This window comes from Colossoma macropomum, unplaced genomic scaffold (genome assembly GCF_904425465.1).
Source record: "Colossoma macropomum unplaced genomic scaffold, Colossoma_macropomum, whole genome shotgun sequence".
Classification (NCBI taxonomy): Eukaryota; Metazoa; Chordata; class Actinopteri; order Characiformes; family Serrasalmidae; genus Colossoma; species Colossoma macropomum.
In genome coordinates, this window is record NW_023494793.1 from 38,485,876 (window position 1) to 38,508,336 (window position 22,461).

The window sequence follows — 22,461 nt, forward strand, 5'->3', positions numbered from 1 at the left end:
ATGAAGCTGAAGTCAGACATTCACCAGCTTCTTGTTTGAATTTTCCTGTTCCACCTTAAATGGTGAAGCAGTTGACCATTTAAGTTGGAAGAGAAAATCTAGCTAGCTAGCTACTGAGACATTACCGTACTGCTAGCGATTTTTTATGCTTGTTATGATGAAAAGGACCATAGAAAATGTTCACATTTGTGAGTTTCGTTGGTCACTTGTGCAGCCATCTTGCTGTTCCTTTTTTCTCATAACTCTCCATTTGGACTCTGAAAAATCTTCGTTTGGGGGGTCATGTAGCCCTAACACTTCTCCCTACCCCTCTATCTCAACAAAACTGGGACACCCTACCGCTAGACGTGAACGAAAGGGGTCAGGGCTAAGTGATAGGGGCAAGGGGTGAAATGGGATTGAGCCTAATTCTCTTCTACTCTGATGTATATTAGGGATGTACACTTTAGGCTTGTAATGCAGTTCCTCTCAGTAATGTATGCTACATTCAACAAGTTTACATTTCTCTTTAAATTCACAATGAACTCCATCAAAATCAAAAACTTTTTCCAACTCGCTCAAACCACGTCCAGCTCTTCATTAAGGTTGTGTAGACTTGTCGATGTGGTTTAGGACACAGTGTGGCTTATAACATGGAATGAAAATGCTGAGTTTTTAAAAAAAAATCCATTCATGATGGAGATGTACATGCGGGCTGTTGTAAGGCAAAATAGTCCCCAAAGAAAGCTGATTTTTTCAGATTTGCACTATTTTACCATCATCAGCATTCACTGTAGTAGCTCAGAACACAGGTAGCTTCACTGGTCATTTTGGATAGTAAATAAAATGGCTCTGTTTACATTGTGAACTCATGACCCCTGGTTCCTATCACCACCACTGTAAAGCAATCTGAATCGGTAACTGCGTATTTCACGACAAACCTCTCTGAATGACTTGTTTGCTGTGGTTCGACATTTAAATTATGCAGAAATTTTAAAGAATTCCCCTGAAAATCCTGAGAGGATTACTGACATTGTTCAACTTTGTCCCCAAAACAGACAAAAAGACAAATCAAAAATTGTTCGCTGCATGAAAAACAGTGATGTGTGTACGTTGTTATAAAATAATATCAGATCCCTTAGAATCACAACATAAAACAGAATCAGTAAATCGTTATACCCCCTTACATAAGCTCGTATGAAGTACCCTAAGAATTCCTCGGCCTGCTTGTGTGCAAAAACAAGACACTACATTCATTCTCCTCATAATCAGCTGTTCCTTCATGGTCTTCATACATGACAAACATAGCTAACATTGCTGATGGGCTGCTATTAAGTAACCACATGTTTTGGACCAAGACAATTGAGCAGCTTAATGAAATTCCATGTCGGGGTGTAATAGTTGTTTAGTCTTGCTCAGTCGGCGAGGCATGCCTGTAAGAGCAGGTTCTGCTGAGATACGGTGTAATCTCATGATGGTCTTTGCTGACGCTGCTGAGATTTTGAGGAGCGTGACATGTGCCTCTGTAAGCAAGTCTGACTTTATCAGTTTGTCTGTGTTTATGTCGTATTGATTTGCCGGTGATTAGAGGATGTTGCACAGTCAGAGCGATTGGTGTCTGTTGTATCTTCACAGGAAGGACAGTACAAATACGTTGAGAGAACAGAGTGTTTTTTCTCTTAAGCAGCTGAGTTTTCTACATTGGATCGATCTGTTGCTGTCGATATTTGGTACACGTTTAAAAATAAAGGTGCCAAAAAGGTTTGAAGTGATAGTGTAGAAGAAGTACTTACATTAGATATGAAAGGGTTAATTATTTAAATATATCAATATATTACACAAATGCACAGTTATGGCAGGTTATCTGAGGTTTGACCCAACTGTTTGCATATTCATTTGTCATTGTGTCGTTGACGGGATGTCAGTTTACTTCCTCCTCCAAGGCTGATGTAATCCACCATGGTGTTTTTGACTATGAGCTCATCTGCACTGACTGATCAGTTAAGTTTCCTTAAACCTGAGGTTCTTAATCTCAGTCAGCTTTTTCAGTGGCTGGTAATAACACACATGCTATACTTTTATATTAATTGTTTCTCACCTGTAGCTCATTAAATGAAGTGGAAATATGAAAGCAGTACAAAGATGAGATATTTAATGTTTTATCCTATCAGCTTCTTTGTTATTTGTAAATATACTGTCGTTCTGAAATTGAGGTCTGTAGCACAAAGCTGTTCTTAGCTCAGAACAAATCCCACGTAAGAAAACTGGTGAATATTAGAATCTTTGTGAAAACTGCATAAGTGGGTTTTAAGAAGAAATTCCCTCTTAAGAAAGGTTGGTGAATGAGGCCCAATGTTCCTCAATGAGTAACTGCAAGTATTGTAGGTATTTCAACCTCTATGGTGCATAATATTATCAAAGTATTCAGGGAATCCAGGAAAATCTCTGTGCATAAAAAGCAAGGCCAAAAACCACAAATGAAGTGGTGCCCTCAGAAGGCACTGCATTAAAAACTGATATACGTCTTTGATGGATATCAGTGCATGAGCTTGGGAAATACATTCACAAACCATTGTCGGTAAACACTGCCCCTTGCTGCATCCACAAATGTGAGTTAAGACTGTAATATGTAGAGCGGAATTCACGTCAACAAGGTCCTGAAAACTTCTCGAGCTCAGCTGAAATGGACTGATGCACAAAGAAAAGGACCATCCAGATTGTTACCAGCATAAAGTTCAAAAGCCAGGGTCTGTCATGGTATAGGGGTGTGTTAATGGGTGCCTTGCACAACTGTGAAAGCACCATTAATGCTAAAAGATATGTACATATTTTGCCTTTTAGACGCCGTCTTTTTCAGGGGCACCCACGCTTATTTCAGCGTGACAACGGCAAGAAACATTCTGAACATGTTACAGCAGCACGGCCCATAAGATTACACAGCTGAAGACTTGTATAACTGAAGAACAGCAAGAAATTCCCCTTCAAAACTGGATCAGAAACAAAATGTGAATTGTTTGCATTGGCTTGAGGCAAATAAAGGTAAAGAAAAAAATGGAACTTTGAAAAAAACAAAAAAGTTGTAACTTGTGCTGCAGTATATTTACAAGATGTGCTGAGCACTGTTTGTTTATGTAGCTGTGTGCTATGTGCTAATTCTAATGTTTTTTGCATGTATGTTAGCAGAATGAGTGGCTTTTAGTGTATATTGTCACTCTCAAAAAAGAAAATGTAGCTTTTAACTCTGCGCGTGTTTCTGTGTGACGTTAGACATTTGTTTGCGTGACAGCATAACATTGAAATGTATTTTGAACAGACAGGAAGGCTGGAAAGATGGCTAATCTTGCTGGTCTAATCTTGCTTGGCCGCTTTAGGCTTGTATGTTAATAGTTGCATACAACGAATAAGGAAAGATAATTAAATCATTCAGTGCATTTATTTATATGACAGTTAATCGTCAGCTAAAATTTCATGATCGTGAAAAGCCTAGTCACGACAGCTTATGTCACATGCTAATTTCTGTTTGACAGAAGAGTACCCTAGTTAGTCTAGTTAGCCACCATGACATCAAAACCATGGTGACAATCTGTCAATGGTCACGTGACACTGTTATATTACTGCACATATTACTACACATTATTCGTGTTGTCATTTCATATAAAATGTAGTACAACAAAATGACAGCAGTAACTCTTTTTGATTCTGATTTCTGATTTTTGGTTTAACAATAAATGGTCTTAAATGTTGGAATTACTAATTACTACTAACTCACCAACCTTTAACCCTGAAGGTTGGTGCGCAGACTGCTGGTCACCGTAGCAATGCAGACAACAATCTCTTCCAGCTAGTAGCTAATGAAACGACAAAGAGAAAGATTTAAAACGAACTTTGATCATTTAGAGGCAAATGGACTTACCTGCATTTGTAAGCACTCAGCTGGTATCCTGATACATTTAATCAACAGCAATAAACTGTCAAACACTAAAAAGTCGTGAAACTGAACTCGCTTCTCATTCGCCAGCTTCTTGTTCAGATTTTCCCGTTCCACCTTAAATGGTGCAACAGTTACAATTGGCGCCTCACGCAGCATTTAAGGTGGAACAGGAAAACTAGACTAAGAATCTGGTGAACGACAAGCCTCGTAAAAAGTCAAACGTTGAGAGACATTTTACAAGAAACTGATCCATGTTTGAAAAAAAGTTTCCTGCCAGAGATGTGAGAAAAGTGGCTATAGCTGAGCTAAAGCTTAAAGCAGAGCAAAGTCTGAGTTTTCGTTTATATTTTTAGCCTATAATAGTACAGCAGCACATACTGAGACATATTTACAGCCAACATGGTAAAATGGATGTAAAACGTTGTGGCTCCCAAGCTGGTTAGATTTTTGTTGAAAGGACAAAATGGATGTTGTTTGGAAGGTTTTAGAACTTCACTTCTGACACACTACCTGCTTTTCTGACTGAGAATCAGACAGACAGAACACTGAGTTTACTTCCTGACCTGCTCTTCAGCGCAGGAATACTTATCCCTGGTTCCGCTTTTCCACTGACTCATTATAAACCGCAGGTCAACAGAATGATGTCCAGGGACGTTTTATTTGATTGGACACAGAAGTTCAGGGAGCAGTTGCTGTATCTGCTGGAATTGCAGTTGATGAATGCAATTCAGCGCAGGCCTGAAGCAGCTGCATGCGCGCCGCTCCGGCTCGCCTCTGCCTATACTGTCACAGTTTGCGCTCTGAGAGCGAGAGAGAGGCTGTCACGGGGCTTATTCTGCTCTGATATGATTGTTTGAAGGAATTAGGCTGATCTGCTGGAAACAGTGATCAAGAGATGGGCTACAATTCAGCGCAGGCTTGATCCATCCGCTTGCCCCAGCCCCCATTATACAACCACACATGCACAGAGAGAGAGAGAGAGAGAGAGAGAGAGAGAGAGAGAGAGAGAGAGAGAGAGAGAGAGAGAGAGAGAGAGAGAGAGAGAGAGAGAGAATCCTTCCCGCTGGCTTTAAATATTCAAATGGGGCTCAGATTTGCATCCGTATGATTCCAGCTGCTCTATGCTGGGGTGTTGTTTTTCTTTTAAATGAACCCACTCTCTCTGTTCTGAGGCGTGTGTGCATCCCTCTGTAGCCTCAAACGCCTCGCTGCTCGCTAATTTATTCATTTAGCCCCGTTCCCCTCGTCTTTGATTCCCTCTTCGAGTGTTTCCTCCCTTTTTTTTCATGCCGTTTCCTTTAAAGCAGCCATAAAATCTTTCCTCCTATTTACATTTTTAAAAATATATGACCACATTCTTTATACCAACCCATCTAAACGTGTTTTGAGGCTTCCCCCGTTCCCCCATGCCTCCTCTCAGACATCTCCGTGTTACTTGTTGCTGTAGGTGCGTTTTCCCTTTACGGCATTCTCTCCCCTGCGTACCTGCTTGGATTCATTGCCGTAACGTTCTGTGCGCTGTGGAAAGTTCAAAGGCTGGAAAAGAGCCGTAAATCCTCATCAGGCGGCTATAAAAGAGCCCATAGCGCTGCGGAGGATAACACTCTGATTTAAAGCAGCTCCCTCTTTCTCTACCAGACCTTTGAACAGAGCATCAGTGATATAGGTTTTCTTAATCCCCCAGCAGCCTTTTAACTTTTATTTTTTTATTTAATCAGGTGGGACGTTGAGCAGTCGGCAGTGATATGAAATAGAATATGCTGGTGAAAAACCACATTTGCACAGTTGAGCTAAAAACAGTAGCAACAGCCAGCAAGAAGCCTGAATTGTGACTTTTGCCCATTTTTATAGGCTTTGCTCACACAGCAGGTGAAAGTGGCCCAAATCTGATCTTTTTCTTCATATGTGACACAGATGTGTGTCAGTGTGAACAGATAAACACACTGAATCTGACATTTTCAATTCTGATTTGAGACGCTTTCATATGTGGTACTGAAATCCGATACGTAGCCGACATGCGGAAGTGCAAATCAGTCTGAACAGCCAGATCAGAATTCGTGTGACTTTTACAGCAGTCAAGCTCCACATTAGTTATAATTTCGCGCTGCTGAGACCTCATAAACATTTGGGCTGATGTTTCTGTACAAAAAGTTAGAAGAGACTCTTCCAAAACCCTCCTTGTTTGAAGAGATTTCGAAAGGCCGAATGTGGCCGTAGGAGAACGAGGCTGCAGCGCCAAAGAACAGTTAAAAATCTGAAAGGAAAGTTTAAAGAACACAAGGACACGAACCAAATTAGTGATATTGACCTTTTTACAGCGAGCTCGAACACATTCTGGGAGATGAGCCCAGCTGTCAGTCAGTGAAGCTTCATGATGGCTCCTGTGATGCTGGTGAAGATGAAACTGAAACCTCCGGGGGCGACTGGGATTCCTTGGCAGTCATGATTGTTTACCTCTGAATGAGCCACATGAAGCAACGTGAAGCACTGTTCTTTTGCGCATGCGGGTCAGTTTAGGAGCTGATCTGTTCAGCCGAACAAAAAATTGGATTTGGTGAGAAAATCACATTTGGGCCACTTTTACCTGCTGTGTGAACGTAGCCATAGACAACGGTGTGTCATAGTGTCAGAAACCACACATGCACAACTATTTGAGATTACTTAAAATGGGATTTCACAGTTTTTTTCCTGCATAATTCAGTAGTTAAGGTGTAAACAAAGTCATTCAGAGTTGTTTGCTGTAAAACGAGCCATTCTAGAGAAACTTACCGACTCAGACTTTTTCAGGAACCGTGTCTGAAGTGTTTAATGATTCTAAAAGCTCCCTCACAGAAATGTGTTAGATGAAGTGGTTACAAATATGCTGCTTCCAAGCCATTGTTTTATGATAATTTTGAGAGCCATTTTTTAAATCCGTTCATGGTGAAGAGGTACATTTATGGCGTTGCGAGCCAAAATAGTCTCTAAAGAAAACTTGCCACTGTTTTACCATTATCAGTATTACATATGAAAACCCAGAAAGCAAGAGGATCAGCAACAACATCTTCATCAAAATCATTTTATGTTAGGCCTAATCATTCATTTTTGCAATAATTCTCTTAGTTTATTTTCCAAAAAGGAGATTAAAAACTAGTTAGGCTTTATATGCAGGACAGTAATCTGGGTGGTTTGAGCGTGGACCAGCAGTGGCATACAGTCAGGTGCCGGCCTTATCAAGCCAGCGGACCGATATCTGCTTACTGTCTGGATAGGTTCGCTTATTCAATTCTACTTTAACAGTTCCATTTTAGCTATATACTTAGCACAATGCTAACTGCTGCACATAAGCTTCTGTTACTTGTTAGCTACCTAAGCCTTGTAGCTCCAGCGCAAAACTACACTAGCAAACATGTCTTGGCCGATTGACGATTTAGGATATTGTGTGCAGTTAAGATTTTGACATATGCGCTAAAAGACAGAATTACCAGAGCCGGTTTATGAGGAGCCTGGCCTCTTCCTATTTCCCCCATTATATCAAAAACAGGACTGCAAAATGCCAGAGGGGCCTGCGAGCGAGTCCTCAGTAAATGGGAGTGAAAGGAGCTAAATGGCTAAAAACAAAAAGTTAAAACAGTTTCTAATCACTCGCCCAGAACCTTCCTTTAATTTTAGAAAATATAAGGACAGCAAACGGGTTTTGGGCAGCAGGAAGCTAGCAATGCTGCTACTGAGTGCTGATTGGTCGATGAGCTCATTGGCTGTTCGTGCTCACTGACGTCATGAACGTACCTGAGGTGCCGTTTTAAACTCCTAGTTTAAAAGTGCTTAAAACTATAACAGTGGTATTAAAATGTGTTATGCTCTTCTGTGTTCAGGAAATGAATGTATTCTTTTATATTATAATATTGATTTATTTAACTATGATTTTGTTCAAATGCTCCATCTCAACCCATTGGACTTGCTCGGGAGCGCCCTCTAGTGTTTGAGAAAGTACTAGTAGAGTGGTAATTCTCCTCTCCACAAGTTCTCTGGAATTACTCTTCTAAAAACATGTATCTGAAAGTACAAATCCAAAGTACATGTCTGAAAACCCTTTTCTAAACTATCGGTTGTGCTTCTTCTCCTTGTTTTGGAAGATTTCTCCATAATGTATGACCCACCTGCTGTGATAACGGATGTATATTTAACATGTTGCTTGGCAGTGCAGCTGTTTTGGAAGGGAATACAGAAGCAGGGCTTTGTAGTGGGACGCCTCTGTTTTGCGGTTAGCTGTAACATGTCATGCTAGTGTTAAGGGTGTTGTTTTTCGTCCCCCCTTAACTCTCCCCTGCCTGCAGACAAAGGCAGCATGTGCCTCCCAGATGTGCAGGTAGCTCCTGATGTTTATCCCTCATGGCTCGGTGCTTCGTAACAATGACTTTAGAAGCTCTCCTCTGGATCCAGACTGTGGACGTAGATAGAGGTGCTGAGCAGAGAGATAAGAGATGAAAGTGTGTTGATTCTGCAGCCTGTAAGCTTAACAAGAGGAGTTTGATTAGATTTGGGGGTCATAGACGTCAAATCTTTCAGTGTTGGACAGCTGGTCAAAGATCAGTTTCGACTCTAATATGATCATATAGATCACAGAGGGTAACTGATCCTAGATCAGCACTATTCCTCCGTGGTTCCTCCCACATGTGGCCGCGGTTTTCATGTGTGGAAGACAATTTTCATGGTCAGTTTTCTTGGGATTGCTTTGTTCTAAAGAAGGAGCCCATATGATGAAGCAAACGTGGCTCACGTTCCAGGAATCTGGACATGACTGAAAATGGAAACAGGTTCATGGCTAAATCAAAGGTGACAGTACAACTTTCACTGAGTTGTTTTTTTATTGGACAAAGATGAATCCTCAACTCACAACTCCTCAAACTCCTTTATTAAAGCTACACTGTAATGTGTAATTTCATGCAACGTGCAGGGGAATATTTTGTAACATGGGTTGTGTTTCGGACCTCTTCTCTGAGGGGATGAATCTGATGATCGGGAGCTCATTGAAAGACTATTCAAAGGTGAAGGTTGTGTCGTCTGAGGATATAAGGGAATTATAACCTGTTGTCTTCCTATCTTCATCAGTATAATGTTGACTTCACATTTGAGACCTAAACATCAGGCCAGACCTTCTTTTTGAGCCAGTGTGTGACATTAATATGTAAAGGCATATGACATAGTCCAGAAAACTCTGACTGCACACCTCTGACCTTTAAATGATTATTTAGACTGTACAGTAAGCATGTTTACATGCAGCCTAATAATCTGTTAATAATCCGACTAACAGCTCAATCGGAATAAAATACGTCCATATTCGGAATACAATTTCTACTGTATTGAACGAGGTGGGTAATCCTGTAAATAATCTGTTAAATAGAAGAATAATATCTGTATCTGATTACATTCCCAATCGGAAAGTTTAAGTCCGTTCTGATCATGTGCGTTTTTGTCATAGTGAAAGTTTATAACGTTCAACATGGCGGAGCAGAAACTGGTCTGGAGAGGAGACAAAGTTTATGCTCTGATCTTTAAAAGACGGCGGTGGCACGGATGTCCAGTTTATGTGTCTCAGAACACGACGTCTTCCTCTCGGCCTTCTTTAATAAGGACATGTGAAGGACGTTTTCCTGAGTCTGACATCATTTTAAAGCAATAAAAACACAAGCGCTGCTCACTGCTGCTCATCTCACTCTGACTGGACCCACGTGATGCTAGTTGTCATGGTAACGTCTACACTGAGTGTACTCTATGTATGCGTGTGAGTTTGGATCGGATTACTTGTAGTGCGCATGTAAACAGAGATTTCCACCAGATTGTTGAGTAGAGTGAGCATAAACACCTCAGTCTTAATCTATAATCGGAATGTATTCAATCGGATTGGCAAAAATCTTTGCATGTAAACACAACTATTGTGACTCGCAGCAGCACATCCAGACCATTTTTTAGCTTGTTCTTGGTTCTCCTGGCTCAGTAATGCAACTTCTTTCAATTTTAACAAAAAATATTACATAGGGCAGCTTTAATATCATCTCAAACTGTGATACTGTGTTTGAAAGATATATATGATATATTTGAAAGATATTGGGATGTTGATTTTTTTATGAATACCACCTACAACTACTGGGAATGTAGAGTATGAGGACTGTGGTCCAGCTAAGCTAGGCCTGCCTAGACTTGTTGAATAATAACAACTCACTCATTCACATGTATGATAGGTATGTTTACTACACTCAGTGCTGGTCTTATCATAAAGCGTCATCATAGCCGAACATGCTATGTGCTTGCTCCTGTAGTCAGCTGGTCAACTATATGCTGGTACAGTGTGATGGTTTAGTTTTGTCCAAATTAACTGATGTCCTCTCTTCTATCTGTTCACTGTACTCAGCTACAAGTCCACTGTGCTCCTCTACCTTCTGTAGTGTTGAGGGTTACTAGTGCTAAATGATTCAGACTTTTATCAGATTATATGTATTATAAACATACCACTCATATTCCCTGGTGCATCATTTACAGTGATGTAACCCAGACTGTGATAACAGCACAGTGTCCACTTTCCCTCTCTGTAAGAACCGTATGAGCTGCATTATGAACTCATTGTCTTTGGGGAATTTTAGGCCGCAGCTGTGCTGAATCAGCAGAGCAGACTGTACTCAACTACTGAACTGAATGTGCTCTTGTCTGGCTTATCAGATTGTCACTACCCACTAGTCGTTCTCCAAAGTATAGCTGTAGATTAGCACGATCTCCTTTTAATAATGCTTATTGGTGTCCATTCATTAGCCGTGCTAGCACTGGTTGTAGTATAACTTGAGTATTGAGTATGTACGTGATATGGCCAAAAGTATGTAGACACCTGAACATCACACCTGTATGAGTTTGTTGGACATCCCATTCTAAAATCATGGGCATTAATATGGAGTCGCCTCCCTTTGCAGCTATAACAGCCTCCACTCTTCTGGATAGGCTTTCCACAAGATGGGAATCTGTACCCATACAGTCACAAAAGCATTTGTGAGGTCAGGCAGTGATGTTGGACGAGAAGGCCTGACTTGCAGCCAGCGTTCCAATTCATCCCAAAAGTCAGTGGGGTTGAAGTCAGGGCTCTGTGCAGGCCACTGGAGTTCCTCCACACCAAACTCCTCAAACCATGTCTTTATGGACCATGTATTCGTTCTTCTTGGTGAAGAATGTGTCTTACAAGAATGGAAGTGAATTATTTACTATTGCTGTCATATCTTCATCAGTGTGATGTTGTTTTTGGGTTTGAGACATAAACATCGAGCTGGCCCTTCTTTATGAGCCTGTTTGTGTGATGGTTATGCGTAAAGGCATGACATGGCCTGAAAAACTCTGACCAGACGCCTCTAAATTTGTGAATTACTATTTTAGGCTTTACAGGGCAGCAGCAGCACATGGACACCATATTTTAGTCTCCTTTTCTCTCCTGAACAAGTAATGCCACTTTTTTTTCAATTTTAACACAAAATCTTACATAGTACAGTTTTAAATAAGTAATGATGTGCTTTCCTCACTAAATTTGGGCAGGTTGAGTGTGAGTGTAGACTTGTAGAGTGCGAGTGTGAGCGCAGGACTCGGTTATGGGAGTTATAGTTAAATGCATTTTGAAGGTGAAAATCAGACGTGTTCACTCCTAGTGTTGAATATGAACGGACGGTGGCAAGTGGACTTGTGTGAATGCATATGTTCCTGCCATCTGCTGTCTGCAGCCCCTCAGCCGGCTCTCTGCTGGAGCCACTGCTGCTGCCTGTCAGAGGAAATGTGCCCTCCACCTGGCCTGCTGGGTGGGGGGGCTCTGGGTGGGGTGGGGAGTGTAGAGGGGGCTGGTGGCGGCAGAGTTTTCGGGTTCAGTCACGGGAAAGGGGTGTTGGAGGACAGGAGAGGGGGAGAGAGTGTGGTGGAGAGCAAAAAGGTGAGGAGCTTGCGTTTCCCATCAAAGTCTCTCCGAAGGGTCGCGCTTCAGGCCTCGATGTTATCATGCCTCCCCCCCTCATTACGCCTCATTCTCTTTCTGGAGTACGGCTGGTTGGCTTCATCCGTGTCATATGTGACCTGTTAAACCCTGTTTAGCCTCTACTGAAAATCCGCAGCTGTAGCCAAGCCGCATGTGTTGAAGCTGTTGCTGGTTGTTTGGCGCACGCTTCACTCATCACTCAGAACATGATGTCGCATTCGATTGTGTCAAAAGCTGAGAGCCTTTCAAAGAGCTAGATCATGTTACACTGACATGGCACCACCTGACTGTTCTACAAAGACCAGAGCCTGACCTCTCCTCACGGGGTTGTGAAGGTGTAGTGCCTCCTTTTCACCATTTAGCCATTATTTTTGTTAGGGGGGGGGGCACACCTAATCCCCCAGGAACGTCTGAAAATGTTGTTTTAAAAGATTTTACTCAAATCTTTTCTTTAAAAAAACTTGTAGTTGATCAGACATGTTGTCCAAATGTTGCGTCTTTAGTTTTAAACTGGAGCTAAAAGGCTAATGTAGCTAACAGACACTAGAAGTCAATAGTCACCCAAATGTTTTCTTTATATATGTCCCCTAAACTGTGCTCAAACCACTTCCAGGTCCTCATTAAGGTTAGTCGACTACACCTGGGGTAGAAAATTAGATACGTTTTATTTTTCCCCAAACCATCAAACTGAAGTAAAAATGGATCAGAATCTTGTTTTTTTTTTCAAATTTAATGCCTGTTGCCCACCTCTAATTACATCACATGCGCCGGCAGGCAGAGAAAAATAATATTAACCCATAATTTTATGGTTTACCTTCCTGTCATTTAAAGAGACACTCACTCCAGCTCAGAGACCCTCTCTGATACCATGTTTTAGAATGCAGTATGATTTCCAATTTGCATTGACTTTAAGAGAGTACTTCATCTAAAAGGCTGTAATGGCTAACATGAAGGGAAGCTAACAGTGAAAGCTAATGATTCAGGCTAACTGGCCCAGCTCTTCACATGTACTAGTGTAAGACCTTGAAAGTAAAAACAGGATGATAAAAACTTGTGTTAAGCTAAGTATGTGCTGTTTACAGTAAAATTGCTAGTGTACAATTAACATCTAAAGTACACTTGACTGTAACTACATAGTGTTCACTGAAGAGCAGTTTAACTTTAGCTTGCAGGACCATAATTTATACCACTTCATAACTCTCCTGTTAATATTATTCTTTATTGTAAGGAGAGAAGGTAGTTACATTATTTCTACACCTGTTTAATATCTAATTGATTAAAATTTTCATTTTAAGAGTTCAGACGTAAAATCAGTGTTTTATTGTTTTTTAGACACCAAACAGAAATAAAAATGCAACACTTTTTATGTAAACCCTGCAAAAAAACAGGTGGGTGGTTTTTTTAATCAAACTGCTGCACAATAAGAGCAAAACCAAAAGTTTTGCATTCACATTTTTGTTCAGTGTGGTGATAAATACCCTTATAAAAGAAGCAGATACTGATTTGGGGTCTTTTGAGAGGCTTCATAAGCATGAGTTCTTTGTCAGGGACAGAAGGGAGACCACCATGCTCTCAGCCTGTAGTGGAGAGGTGCTAAGAACCTGCAGGAGGCTGGCACTGGGTCACCCACACATTTGGCCACCGTTTACCTTCATGTGGAAGAGTGCATGGCATCTAATTATCACCTCCAGCCCTCATCATCAACTTAAATGGCCTTACTTTGTTTTGTAGTGCTGTATAGACTGGAGTATGTTTAATGTGTTATTAGAGAAATATATGGATGATTCTAACAAACTGGTTCAAAGTCAGAGCTGAAAATACATTTTGGACCTTTAACCCACTTAAACTTTAGACTAAAATCCTTTTGCTCTGGGAGATACATTATGTTTATTTTATTGAAATGTAAAACATTTCATCTTGTCACTACCAAAACTTAAATGTTAAGAAGAGCCGTTTTGTCCTTTCAATAAAAAGCTTTAGATCAGCTATAGCCGCTTTTCTCACATCTCCAGCAGGAAACTTTTCCTCAAAAGTAGAATAGTTTTGTGTAAAATGTCTCTCAATGTTTGCTTTTTTACGAGGCTGAAGTCGCTTCTCATTCACCAGCTTCTTGTTCAGATTTTCCTGTTTCACCTTAAATGGTGCGTGAGGTGCGAGAATGTACCTGCTGTACAATTTAAGGTGGAACAGTGAAATTCGAACAAGAAGCTGGCGAATGAGAAAGTGACTTCAGCTTCGTGACATTTTAGTGTTTTTCAGTTTCTCATTGCAGATTAAACATATCAGGAAACCAGCTGGAGTGATTATGAATGCAAATAAGTCCATTCATCTCCAAATTATCGATGTTCGTCTTAAATCTTTCTCTTTGCTGTTTCGTTAGCTACTAGCTAGACGAGATTGTTGTCTGCGTTGCTACGACCAGCAGTCTGTGTGCCAACCTTCAGGGTTAAAGCGTTAATTAGCAGTTCTACATTAACTCCAACGTTTAAGACCATTTACTGTTAAACTGTGTTGAACGATCAGCAGAGCTTTATTTTACTGTAAAGGAGGATTATTTTATTTTTACCTACAAATCTAATTCTGCTGTGGAGCCGCACGTTGCCGACCCCTGAGCTAGGGAGTTTTATTTTTTGCATCATACAACATCCCATAACTGTGGTAAAATCATGGCAGCGTGGCTTATTCCTTTAGTAATGCACTGATAATGAGGTGTGGTGTGATTGTGAGTCTGATGGATTGTATCAGTGGAGATTATGTGTGTTGAAGACAGAAGCTGGTAGATAAAGCTGAACTTTGACCCCTCACTTCTGTTGTATGAATGTAGTCCTCTTTGCTCCTGGGCTGTTGTCATAACCACTGACCCGCACAGACATTACCGTACTGAGGAATGTTCAAACGTGACCCGTGCTGGGCGTTTACCGGCCCGGGGGTCAGTCTGGAGTGTGTGAGACGTTTGGTTCTGCAGTCAGACGAGAGACCTGTGTGAGTGTGTGTGTCGAGCGTCCATGTGGAAACACAGCTGTGTCCACACTTTCTCGTTAGTGGATTAATTACTGGAGACTGGGAGCAGGGTGTGTGTGTGTGTGTGTGTGTGTGTGTGTGTGTGTGTGCGCATGTGCGTCAGCCCCTGGTGGGATCAGAGGGGTCACAGCGAGTCCTGAGAGGAGAAATTTGCTGAGTCGTTGCGCTGCTGTTTTTCTGCAGGAGGGACGATTTCAGAGAAACATCCTCAAAAACTCTCAAATAAATCTCTCTGAGGAGAAACGCAGTGACCAGACACGGACAGCTCTGCTTCACACTCACACTGAGGCTGAGTGAAATAACAAGACAGAGGATAGAAACAACCAATCTACAGAATACTGCTGAGGTGAGAGAGAGAGAGAGAGAGAGAGAGGGAATGAAAGAGACAGATATAGAGTTCCAGAAAAAAGAGAAAATGTTTAAAGTGACAGAGACAAAGAGAAGGGAAAGTTGGGAGAGAAACAGAAAGAGAGGGAAGAGAGAGAGAGAAAGAGGGGAGAGAGAGACAGAAAGGCAGAGGAAGAGTGAGAAAGGGAGGAGAGAGAGAGAGAGAGAGAGAGGGGAATAAAGAGAACTGGACAGGCTCATCTGTAGAGAAACAATAGCGCAGGCTCTAACATGACTGAGAGAAGGTGCCGGAATGCTGGCAAACCCACTGAGAACAGCAGAACATTTATCTCCACATTCTCTTCATCACACACACACACACACACACACACACACACACACACACACACATACGCACACACACGCACAAACACATACACACACATACACACACGCACACATACACACACACTTTTTTGTACATTGTCAAGTCATGTTTTGATGAAAATGAAAAATGTAAAAAGGTTTACAATTAAAAATATTGTTGCTTTTGGAACAAAAGCTAAATACAAGTAACTTTACATGAGAAACAGAAATTTAATATAAATTAATGTAATTACATTTAATGTAAAGATAGATTTTATACTATTTTTCAGATCCATTTCTATTAGTCCGTTCATCATGACGTCTTCACAGTTTAAAGGACAGCTGGCATGTTAAAAAACAACCAACAACAAAAAACAACATACGAGTTATAATATACAAACAAACAAACAATACTGTGAAAAAGTCAGAGACCACCATATATAAATTGCACAAAAGCCTCAACAATGTTATATAATATCAAATATTTCAAAATATTTCAGTAATTACTGTCGCCACCCTTTGCTTTTATTACAGCTTCCAAACTTGCTTTTATTTTTTCAAAGCAATTTGCAGGAATGTTTTTCCACAGTTCTAAAGTTCAGTCTTAGAAGCTGGTTACATTTTCTGCTTATCACAATCTAAGTAATTCCAGACACACTGAGGTCTGGACTCTGGGGTGGTCAGTCCATTGTTCAGCTTCTTTGTTTGATGTGTCCGTCTCCTTTTCTCAGTGAGGTTCTTCTTGACAGCTGCACATCCTTTCAGACCCACAGCGCTGAGTCGTCTTCTCACAGTGGAAGGATGGACGGAAACACCTGTGGATGTTTTCAGATCTGAAGCAGCTTGATTTTCTCCTCTCTCTCAGAGATGAAAGCTTTAAGTGCTGTTTATCTGATGGGGGCAGTTTTGGTGTCCACCAGGTCTTACACAGTTGTTAAGAGTCTCATTTTCTCTGTAGCTTTTAACATTATATATTATATAGCCGTAAAATCTATAGTTACGTGTGTGTTTATATATTTGTTAATAATAAGGCTGTAAACGTTTTGTAAAGTCAGGAGTGTTGTGTTGGTCCTGTAGGTTGGTCCTATTTAGCTCCAAAAACAGGACGTTTTGTCACACAAACACACGTTCCCAGCGCAGTATCTCTAATCTGGGTTGTCTCGGTGTGTTTGTGGTTCCGGTGTTTTTGTTCCGTAGCAGACGTAGTGATCAGAGAGCCTTTTAGTGGCCTTGCTCCCTCTCTCTCTTAGACAGCAGCACGACTCCATCTCCTGAAACTCTACCCTGAACAAACGGAGGCAGACAGTCTGCTCTGCTTACTCTACCAACATGTGTTTGTTTATGTTAAACCCGTCAGGTGGATCACTTTCAGTTGGCCCTCCTATGACCCCATGATTCTGTGTGTATGTGAGAGTGTGTGAGTGTACTCTTGCTTATAGACGGACATTCTTTACAAAACTCACTTTGTTTTTGTTTCTGACTACAGTATTCATCACTCATTCATCATCCACACTCTGCATTCTGTTTTTATGGTAGATGAGCTTTGAACAGATCCGTTACTGCTGGAGTGTAAAATGCATTGATGGTGATTCGCTGATCTGAAGGTGGCGAATCAACTGCATTGATTTTAGAATCATTTTATGCAACAGATGAGATCTGATTGGCTGAGTTGCTTTTAGAGTCGTTATAAAATATTTCATTTAAGCACTGCAGCCACCTCACAACCAGGTACCACCGTGTATAAGAAATAAATGACCTGGACGACGAAAAATACACTACACGCTTTGGTCCAAACTTATTTTCCTGACAACTGCAACTTGACCCATAAACTTTGCAGCTACCAGGCTAGCAGGCTCTTCTATTAACCCTCTAAAATCCCAGACTTATTACATACTAAGGCTTATTACTCGGTAACTACAGGGACTTCAGCACAAACTGCCCTATTCATAGGTTATAAAAGTGTGTAATACAACTTTGGGGCCTGGCTAATATTCCCTCTCAGATGTATTTACTGTAAAACTGTGACATATTAAATGTCTTACCAACTTCAGATGTCTGTGTTTTTGGTAGATCTGCCATAAGCAGTATTAGGATGTTTTCACACTTGTCCTGGAGCACCCCCCCCAGAGCCTGATTCTGGGGGAGGGCCTTATTATCGCTGTTTTAAGTGACCAGTTAAGTGACCCTTATTAGTCCCAAAACTGGGAAATTTCACCTCCGCATTTAACCCATCCGTGCAGTGAAACACCACATACACACTAGTGAATGCACACACACTAGGGGGCAGTGAGCACACATTTGCCCAGAGCGGTGGGCAGCCCTATCCACGGTGCCCAGGGAGCAGTTGGGGGTTAGGTGCCTTGCTCAAGGGCACTTCAGTCACGTACTGTTGGCTCAGGGGATCAAACAAGGCTGGTTCCCTAACCTCCAGCCCATGACTGCCCCATGTTTTGCTTTCACACATAAGAATTCCATCTGAACCGTGGATTGAGTGCATAATTCCATACATCACTTTTCTACATGCACGGTTTGCAAAATGGCACTAGCTTCGCCTGTTTTCTCGCACAGAAAAGAACAGCACTTTTTGTCCACAACAGTCCACTCCCCGCCATCATGAAAATTGAAAAGCGAAGTAACGTGATAAGTCAAAGCAGTCACATGACAAAATGAACCGATTACGCAACCCCACATGCGGTACCAGTATGAAGCCCAATCTCACATCCCTGTCCGGATTTCACTCGCAACAGACCACCAGGAGGACCATAGATCAGTTTTCTGGACCGCTCCCGGGCTTGAAAACCACTTTTGCGCTTGACCAAACGTACTGGACTCACAGACCGAGCGGACCTGGGTCTGGAAGAAAGCTCTAGTGTGAAAACGCCCTTAAACTCGCTGTGGGAAAACAAATGGGTAGCACTGTTAGCTTGAAGCTAATAAAGCATTACAGAAAATCCCATAGATGTGCTAGCAGAAATTAGCATTATGGTACTTTAATAAGAAGAAGCCGCTTTTAAACACTGCTGTAATGAAATGTTCATGATATGGCTAAACTATAAAACTATAAAACCATTTATAGAAACTAGAAAGTTAATAAAATGGCTACAATATACAATGATGGATGACTGAAAGTTGATGTCCCCCTTTAGCAGTCCATGGATGGCCTGCTCTAAACTGACTGCTTTTCTTGGCAGAAGAATTGTTTGTGGTAATTATACATACAGTAAGTACAGTGTTTCGTCAAAGCAATAAGCAACAAGAGGCTGTTCTGTACAGTGATGTTAACATATTTTACAGTGATTTTTTTCAATCCTGCCAAAATAATTTATGCGAATCAAAACGGCAAAAAGATTTAGACCCTCAGTCTGTGCCAGATTTTGATGACAGGAGTTTTTGAAGATGTTTCTCATTCACACGCTCCGACGGATCCGGGCTGCTCTGGGCTCTCCTACAGTCCACTGCATTACTCCAGAGATAATCACTGTTTGGGAGAAAGTGCCGTGTGTTGGTTGAGCGTGAGAAGTGGCTCCATGTTCGGAGCTTGTTTTGGGCACTGAAAGCCGGGAGCAGGGGGGAATGGTGGTGCCTGTGGTGTCTGCAGACGGACATGTTTACAGGAAGTGGCTATGAGGCACTTCTGGATAAGAACTATAAACTACAACATTGCTCTGGTAGATGGTTTCTCTTTATTCTCCACTGCTTTGTGTAAAGATAGCACTGATACGACATCCAGTATCAGTATCAGCATGCAATGTTGAATATCAGTGTAAATAAAAGAATGAAAAGAATGTTCTAACAAATCCAGCCAGAAATACTTGTAGTGCAACTTCAACATTAGGCAAAGTTAAGTAGGCCAAATGTAGGCTAACGTTAGCATAAAATTGGCTAGGTCAGAATTACACTAGAGTTACTGTTCCTTTGTTTTAAACAGTGTTACTTTGTGCATTTTGCCCCTTTGAGTTGTTAAGAGTTGAGTAAAAAAGCTGTGTTACTGAATAAATCACTCCACATTTGATGGCTGCCTTAAAGCCGTCAGTATACGTCAAATGAAGATGTTTCAACTGATAGCAAGCAAAAAAGCAAGAACAAGAAGTGTGAATAAGACTGAATCTTCTGCTATAGAACACTGGACAGAAATTGTAAAACATATCTATATCTATATAATAGAAAAAACGACTTACTTACCTACAAGCTTCAAGTAAGAGAGAATGTTTTCTTAAAGGTGGGAAAAATGGATGATAGGACACCATGGACACACTTACAGAGTTATTGACACGTGAATACAAGGATACTATGGGTCAGTCTCAAAACCCAGTGAGCTCTCTGAGTAGCCGCTGTCTACATAGGCAGCTGTCTAAGTAGGCAGCGTTCCAACCGTCATCTATCCTTATAAGATAGATAAATGAGATGCTCTAGTTAGACAGCAGTGACGTCGCCGCTTGTTCCCGCCCACTGCACGAGACCGGCATTTACTGACCTCAGCCGTCAGAATCACATTTAGCCTACATGGATCTGCTCTGGCGGTTTATACAGCGATTTTAATTGTATTTGCTATGAATGTAACAGCAAAATGGACAATAGTTGTGGTCAAACGCGCAAAGTATCAGCTATTTGTGCACCTTTATGACTAGAAAACAGATAAATACCCCAGAAAATCAGAATAACTTACATTTGAAGATGATGTCGCTGCTTGGTGAAGCGCTTCTGCCCGCCATCTTCAAACAAAAGTTGCGCCGAGCTGCATCGCGGGATTGCCCCAGCGGCTAAGGAAACATGCTCTCTTGATATTGGGCCAAAATGAGAGACCTCAGTAGGCAGCATGTTTGAGATATCTAAGAATTGGGACAGCCTTCTTGTCAGGAGCGCATATTGTGATGTAAAATGCTGTCTATGTAGCTCACTAGGTTTTGAGACACACCCTATAACCCATTTGCAACCAGCTGTGCAACCATAGACAACTGTTTAATATATATATATATATTTTATTCTATCTGAGTGTGATTGGTCCTTATCACTGTGTCGTTTGTTCTGTGACCTTCCCCGACTGTGACTGGCCCCAATTTTATGAAGAACTTCAATTGAAAATACACTATGCTCACGTTTCGCGTGACGTCACACTGTTTAGTTGCCGCCATTTTGAGGACCGAATCAGGGAGTGGCTGCGCTGCGCAACGCCTTCAATTTGCAGTGCTTTGTGAATGATTCACCTGCAAGACTCGACAGAAGCGGAGAATGAAGAGACACCCGGCCCCTTAATTCAGTGTTTTCACTCCAGGCTTGGAGCCGCACTGTATAGTTTAGTGTTTCTCTCTGCTGTTCACCTCGTTCAGCTCAAGAAGGATGATTAGCTGATAATATCAGGTATTTTAACCAGGGAAACCACAACAAGAACTGGAGCTGAACTCTGCACTAACTGCACTAGCAAACTTACAGAATCACGTCTGTCGAAACACGACGTCGTTTTCCGACCCACGACATTCAGTCTGATATTTAACGCTTATGTTTCTCCATTTAAACGTCATTTAAATCTCCAGAAACAGAGAGTAAAGTTATACCGGCTGTCTGCAGCTTCAAAATAAAAATTCAAATATGGCAGCCACAACAGAAACATGACTGAAACCCTAGGATACACTCCATGTGGCAGACAAGTGTTCAGTTTCCCACTAAACACACCATGCAACACCAGTAGGAGTCCTTGGGCAAGACTCCTAACGCTACATTCGCCTGTATGTGTGAAATGTAGGTCGCTCTGAATAAGAGCATCTGCCAAAAGCAGTAAATGTAAATGTGAAGTAAAAAATAGTTTAGCAATAATAACTCAGTTTTAATAGCTTAGTAGTTTTTAAAGACAAAAAAACACCAGTTGATATCAGTATTAGTATTGTTTTGTAAAAGTCGAGATCAGGGCCTCTGTTCTTGTGAATGATTGTCTAAATGAGTTAGTGCCCTGTGAATGGGTCACTGGTGTCAGAGTCTCTCTCTCTCTCTCTCAGCATTGTTTGTGTAGCTCTCTGTGAGCCTCCCATTTCTGCTTCCCTCACTCACTTCCTGCTTTTACGAGCCTTTTCCTGTCCTCAGAGCGCCAATTCCTGTCCGCCGTTCCCATAGACACATTCATGGGTGATGAGTGAAGGTGGATGGACTCTGCTTCTGGTTCTGGCGCAGATCGAGCACTTGTTTTAGAAAGTGAAAATAAGCTCAAACACTTACGAGGATCTCATTTCTGTTATCACATATTTATGACTACCAGGACAAAAACGGTGTCCAGTTACTTACAAACTATATTATGTATGATGTTACATAATTTATTTCTGTCGTTATTTTAAATGAACTTAATTTAAGTGAAATATCTGGACTTTTCCTCACTTTGACATGAGAGAGTATACTGTGCTCTACATCACATTATTGAGGTATTAAAATATTACATATTACTAATACAACATTTTGTACCCTGTTACCCTAATCGTCCAGAATCCTTGGCACTCTTGGTAAAGTTGGCTCAGAAAGCTATGAAAATTATGTTGCTTTTTAATAAAACAAAATAATCAGGGATGCGCCAGTTTGGGAATTGTGGGTCGATGTCTGTACTTCAACTTTTATTTATATACTTGCTGATGTTGATGCATAAACAATCATGAAATGTAGTAATGGGGACTAAATTTACAATTTTGAAATGAACAAATATGGACTAAATCTATCTGAATTAGAGTTGTAGAGGACGCCACGATTATTGGCACCCCATAGAAATTCTTCTACATTTATGAAATTTGCCATTTTGTTCCCATTCACTCTCATTCACGATTTATATATCACTGCTGTCAGAACAAAACCTTGTATCTCCATTTTTGTCGTTTTTCAGTTT

The 22,461-nt window shown here is 41.2% G+C and overlaps 1 protein-coding gene across 2 annotated transcripts in view; it reads left to right on the forward strand.

Moving 5' to 3' along the window:
• si:ch211-169p10.1 (coiled-coil domain-containing protein 120) overlaps positions 1-22,461 on the forward strand; it is a 93,518-nt gene that overhangs the window by 57,284 nt on the left and 13,773 nt on the right. The window lies entirely within an intron of this gene.